The 6462-nt window shown below is 36.9% G+C and overlaps 1 non-coding gene across 1 annotated transcript; it reads right to left on the bottom strand.

Annotated features, from left to right (window-relative positions):
* Nucleotides 1-4459: 4459 nt before the first annotated feature.
* LOC112768137 (small nucleolar RNA R71) lies at nt 4460-4563 on the bottom strand. Its single transcript, XR_003185576.1, has one exon. It is a non-coding gene; the product is annotated as a small nucleolar RNA R71 (small nucleolar RNA).
* Nucleotides 4564-6462: the final 1899 nt, after the last annotated feature.

Consider the following 6462-nt stretch of genomic DNA (forward strand, 5'->3'; position numbering starts at 1 on the left):
GTCAGAAACATGCTAACTTCCACATCGCCCCACCAGAAGAACTCATCAGCATAACTTCGCCTTGGCCATTTGCAAAATGGGGACTCGACCTCCTTGGACCCTTTCCTCAAGGATCGGGACAAGTCAAGTTCCTCATAGTAGGGGTAGACTATTTCACAAAATGGATTGAGGCAGAACCCCTAGCTAATGCCACCGCTCAAAGAAGTCAGAAATTCCTATACAGGAATATTATCACAAGGTTTGGGGTTTCATACTCCATCACCACAGGCAATGGCACTCAGTTTACAGATGCAGGCTTCAGAAAATTGGTGGCCGATCTGAACATAAAACACCAATTCACATCCGTAGAACACCCCCAGGCCAACGAACAAGTAGAAGCTACTAACAAATTCATATTAGCCGGGCTAAAACAGAGATTACAGGATACAAAGGGAGCCTGGGCTGAAGAGCTCCCACAAGTCCTATGGGCATATCAGATAACTCCACACTCCACCACAAAGGAATCACCTTTCCGATTAGCTTACGGAATGGAGGCAATGATCCCAGTGGAGGTTGAAGATGGATCGCCTAGAGTGATCCACTATAATGAAGAGGTGATGAGCGGATAATTTATACCCTTTTTGGCACTATTTTTACATAGTTTTTAGTATGTTTTAATTACTTTTTATTATATTTTTATTAGTTTTTATTCAAAAATCATATTTTTGGACTTTACTATGAGTTTCCGTATTTTTCTGTGATTTCAGGTATTTTTTGGCTAAAATTGAGGGACCTAAGCAAAAATCTGATTTAGAGGCTGAGAAAGGACTGCAGATGCTGTTGGATTCTAACCCTGCTGCACTCGAAATAAATTTTCTGGAGCTACAGAAGCCCAATTGGCGCGATATTAATTGCGTTGGAAAGTAGACATTCTGATCTTTCCAACAATATATAATAGTCCATACTTTGCCCGAGATTTGATGGCCCAAACTGGCGTTCAAAATCAGCCTAAAATTTCTAGCGTAAAACGCCCAAACTGGCACCAGAATTGGAGTTAAACGCCCAAACTGGCACCAAAGATGGCGTTTAACTCCAGGAACAGTCTAAGCACGAAAAAGCTTCAATGCTCAGCCCAAGCACACACCAAGTGGGTCCCGGAAGTGGATTTCTGCACTATCTGTACTTAGTTACTCATTTTCTGTAAACCCTAGTAACTAGTTTAGTATAAACACTACTTTTAGAGATTTATTTTACATCTTTGGACATTTAGTCCTTAGACTTAGATGCTATTGTACATGTTGGGAGGCTGGCCACTCAGCCATGCCTAACCCTCTTTCACTTATGTATTTTCAACGGTGGAGTTTCTACACCCCATATATTAAGGTGTGGAGCTCTGCTGTTCTTCATGAATTAATGCAAGCACTATTATTTTTCTTTCAATTAATGCCTACTTCTTCTCCAAGATATACTCTTGTTCTTAATTCAGTTAAGTCAGAATGAAGGGGTGACCCGTGACAATCACCCAATCTTCGTTACTTGCTTAGCCAAGATCTGCGTGCTTGACAACCACAAAGCGGTCTACATGATGTTCAATGTAGTCATTAGACGCCAGCTAGAGTATATTCTCTTGGATATCTAATACACAGACTGAGTCCGTGAGATTAGTATCATTGTGGTATAGGCTAGAACCATTCGCAGCATTCTTGGGATCCGAAAAGTCTAAACCTTGTCTGTGGTATTCTGAGTAGGATCCAGGATCCGGAAAGTCTAAATCTTGTCTGTGGTATTCCGAGTAGGATCCGAGAAGGGATGACTGTAAAGAGGTTCAAACCTGCGAATGTTGGACGCAAGTGACAGTGTGCAAAAGGACAATGGTCCTATTCCGACGCTAGCGGGAACCGACAGATGATTAGCCGTGCAATAGCTGTACATGGTATTTTTCATCCGAGACGAGAAATCTGACAGTTGATTAGCCGTACAGAGATCGTACATGGATTTGTTTTTATCCGAGAGGATCATACAGCTTGCCATGGAAGGAGGTAACGCATGGTTGGAAGAAGGCAATAGGAAAGCAGAGGTTTAGAAGCAACAAAGCATCTCCAGACGCTTATCTGAAATTCCCACCAATGAATTCACATAAGTAACTCTATCTTTATTTTATGTTTTATTTATATCTTAATTATTAAAACCTCATAACCAATTTAATCCACCTGACTGAGATTTACAAGGATGACCATAGCTTGCTTCAAGCCACAATCTCCGTGGGATCGACCCTTACTCACGTAAGGTATTACTTGGACGACCCAGTGCACTTGCTGGTTAGTTACGCGAAGTTGTGAGGAAAGTGTGAGATCACGATTTCATGTACCAAGTTTTTGGTGCCGTTGCCGGGGATTGTTCGAGTTTGGACAACTGACGGTTCATCTTTTTGCTTAGATTAGGTAATTTTCTTCTTGTTTCAACCTTGATTTTATTTTCAAAAAGTTTTCAAAAATCTTTCAAAAATTTTTCTTCTTTTTCGTTTTTCCAAAAAAATATTTTCAAAAAATACAAAAAACATTTGATAAAACCATAAAAACCAAAAATTTTGTGTTTCTTGTTTGAGTCTAGTGTCAAATTTTAAGTTTGCTGTCAATTGCATCTTTTTATTTTTTCTTGAAATTTTTGAAAATTCATGCATGTGTTCTTCATGATCTTCAAGTTCTTCTTGATTATTTTCTATGTTTGATCTTTAATTTTTCTTATTTTGTGTCTTTTCTTATTTTTCATATGCATATTTGAATTATTAGTATCTAAAGTTTAAAAATTTTTAAGTTTGGTGTCTTGCATGTTTTTCTTTTCTTAAAAATTTTCAACAATAAGTTCTTGATGTTCATCTTGATCTTCAAAGTGTTCTTGGTGTTCATCTTGACATTCAAAGTGTTCTTGCATGCATTAGTTGTTTTGATTCATAATTTTTATGTTTTGTTTCAATTTGGTGTTTTTCTCTCTCATAAAAAAAATTCAAAAGAAAAATATCTTTCCCTTATTTTACTCAGGATTTTCGAAAATTTTGAGTTGACTTGGTCAAAAAAAAGTTTTAAAATTTAGTTGTTTCTTATTAGTCAAGTCAAAATTTCAATTTAAAAATTCTATCTTTTCAAATCTTTTTCATTTTTTCTTAATATTTTCGAAAATTTTAAAAATTAATTTTCAAAATCTTTTTCTTACTTTTATTTCATGATTTTCGAAATTAATGCTAACATTTAATGTTTTGAGTCAAAAATTTCAAGTTGTTACTTGCCTATTAAGAAAGATTCAATCTTTAAATTCTAGAATCATATCTTTTAGTTTCTTGTTAGTCAAGTAATCAACTTTAATTTCAAAAATCAAATTTTTTTAATTTCCTTTTCAAATCTTTTTCAAAATAAATTTCAATCATATCTTTTTCAAAATTCAATTTCAAAATCTTTTCTAACTTCTTATCTTTTCAAAATTGATTTTCAAATCTTTTCAATTAACCACTTGATTTTTTTGTTTGATTTTAATAGTTTACTATTTCTTATCTTTTTCAAAACCACCTAACTAATTTTCTCTCTCTCTAATTTTCGAAAATCACTAACATCTTTTTCAAAAATCTTTTTATTTAGCTAATTGTTTTAAATTCTAATTTTAATTTATCTCTTTTAATAATTTCAAATTCTAACTAATAATTAAAATAAAAACAAAAATATTTTTAATTATTTTCGAAAACTCTCTCTCTCATCTCTTTCTATTTATTTGTTCACTAACACTTCTCTTCTTCTTATAATTCGAACCATCTCTCCCTCTCTGTGTTCGAATTCTTTATCTCTTCTCTCTATATCATTCTTCTATTCTTCTCTTCTTTTACTCACATAAAGGAATCTCTATACTGTGACATAGAGGATTCCTCTTCTCTCTCTGTTCTCTTCTTTTTCATATGAGCAAGAACAAGGATAAGAACATTCTTGTTGAAGCTGATCCTGAACCTGAAAGGACTCTGAAGAGGAAGCTAAGGGAAGCTAAAGCACAACTCTCTGGAGAGAACCTTACAGAACTTTTCGAAAAAGAAGAAGACATGGCCAAACCCAACAACAATGGTGGAGATACAAGGAAGATGCTTGGTGACTTTTTTGCACCCTTTTCTGACTTCTATGGAAGAAGCATCTCAATTCCTACAATTGGAGCAAACAACTTTGAGTTTAAGCCTCAATTAGTTTCTCTAATGCATCAGAATTGCAAGTTTCATGGACTTTCATTGGAAGATCCTCATCAATTTTTAGCTAAATTCTTGCAAATCTGTGACACTGTTAAGACCAATGGGGTTAATCTTGAGGTCTACAGACTTATGCTTTTCCCTTTTGCTGTAAGAGACAGAGCTAGGACATGGTTGGACTCACAACCTAAAAAAAGCCTGAACTCTTGGGAAAAGTTAGTCAATGTTTTCTTGGCGAAGTTCTTTCCACCTCAAAAGTTGAGCAAGCTTAGAGTGGAAGTCCAAACCTTCAGACAGAAGGAAGGTGAATCCCTCTATGAAGCTTGGGAAAGATACAAGCAATTGATCAGAAAGTGTCATTCTGACATGTTTTCAGAATGGAGAATCTTATGTATATTCTATGATGGTCTATCTGAATTGTCCAAGATGTCATTGGACCATTTTGCTGGTGGATCCCTTCATCTGAAGAAGACGCCTGCAGAAGCCTAGAAACTCATTGACATGGTTGCAAATAACCAGTTCATGTACACTTCTGAAAGAAATCCTGTGAATAATGGGATGACTCAGAAGAAAAGAGTTCTTGAGGTTGATACTCTGAATGCCATATTGGCTCAGAATAAAATATTGACTCAGCAAGTCAATATGATTTCTCAGAGTTTGACTGGAATACAAGCTGCATCCGGCAGTACTAAGAAAGCCTCCTCTGAAGGAGAAGCTTATGACCCTGAGAATCCTGGAATGGAAGAAGTGAATTACATGGGAGAATCCTATAGAAACACTCATAACCCTTCATGGAGGAATCATCCTAATTTCTCATGGAAGGATCAACAGAACCCTAATCAAGGCTTCAATAATAATAATGGTGGGAGAACACGGTTTCGCAATAGCAAACCTTTTCCATCCTCTTCTCAGCAACAGACAGAGAGTTCTAAGCAGAGCCACTCTGACTTAGCAACTGTAGTCTCTGATCTGTCTAAGACCACTCTCAGTTTTATGACTGAAGCAAGGTCCTCCATTAGAAATTTGGAGGCACAAGTGGTGCAGTTGAGTAAAAGAGTTACTGAACTCCCTCCTAGTACTCTCCCAAGCAATACAAAAGAGAATCCAAAAAGAGAGTACAAGGCCATCAATATACCCAATATGGCCGAACCTGTAGAGGAGGAAAAGGCAGTGATTTCCAGTGAGGAAGACCTCAATGGACGTCCACTGGCCACCAAGGAGTTCCCTAATGAGGAACCAAAGGAATCTGAGGCTCAAACAGAGACCATAAAGATTCCACTAAACTTACTGTTGCCATTCATGAGCTCTGATGAGTATTCTTCCTCAGAAGAGGATAAAGATATTATTGAAGAGCAAGTTGCTCTGTATCTAAGAGCAATCATGAAGCTGAATGCCAAGTTATTTGGTAATAAGACTTGGGAGGATGAACCTCCATTGCTCATCAATGAACTGAATGATCTGGTTCAACTGAAATTACCTCAGAAGAAACAGGATCCTGGAAAGTTCTTAATACCCTGTACCATAGGCACCATAACCTCATGCCACTCTCTGTAATGGAGAAACTAGGGATCTTTGAGGTACAAGCTGTAAAATTCTCACTAGAATTAGCAAACAAATCAAGCAAACAGGCTTATGGAATTGTAGAGGATATCTTAGTGAAAGTTGAAGACCTTTACATCCCTGCTGACTTCATAATCCTAGATACTGGGAAGGATGAGGATGAATCCATCATCCTTGGAAGACCCTTCCTAGCCACAGCAAGAGCTGTGATTAATGTGGACAGAGGAGAGTTAGTCCTTCAATTGAATGATGACAACCTTGTGTTTAAGGCTTAAGGATCTTCTTCTGTAACCATGGAGAGGAAGCATGAAGAGCTTCTCTCAATACAGAGTCAAACAGAGCCCCCACACTCAACTTCTAAGTTTGGTGTTGGGAGGCTACCATTAAGCTCTGAATCTCTGTGAGGCTCTCTAAGAGCTGACTGTCAAGCTATTGACATTAAAGAAGCGCTTGTTGGGAGGCAACCCAATGTTATTTAATTATATTTATTTATTTTCCATTGTTATTTTATATTTTCTTTAGGTTGATGATCATGTAGAGTCACAAAAACAAATACAAAATGAAAGCAGAATCAAAAATAGCATAAAAAATAGCACACCCTGGAGGACAGGCTTACTGGCGTTTAAACGCCAGTAAGGATAGCAGAATGGGCATTTAATGTCCAGCCTGGCAACATTCTAGGCGTTAAACGCCAGAATGGGCAGCAT

This window comes from Arachis hypogaea, chromosome 17 (genome assembly GCF_003086295.3).
Source record: "Arachis hypogaea cultivar Tifrunner chromosome 17, arahy.Tifrunner.gnm2.J5K5, whole genome shotgun sequence".
Taxonomy (NCBI): domain Eukaryota; kingdom Viridiplantae; phylum Streptophyta; class Magnoliopsida; order Fabales; family Fabaceae; genus Arachis; species Arachis hypogaea.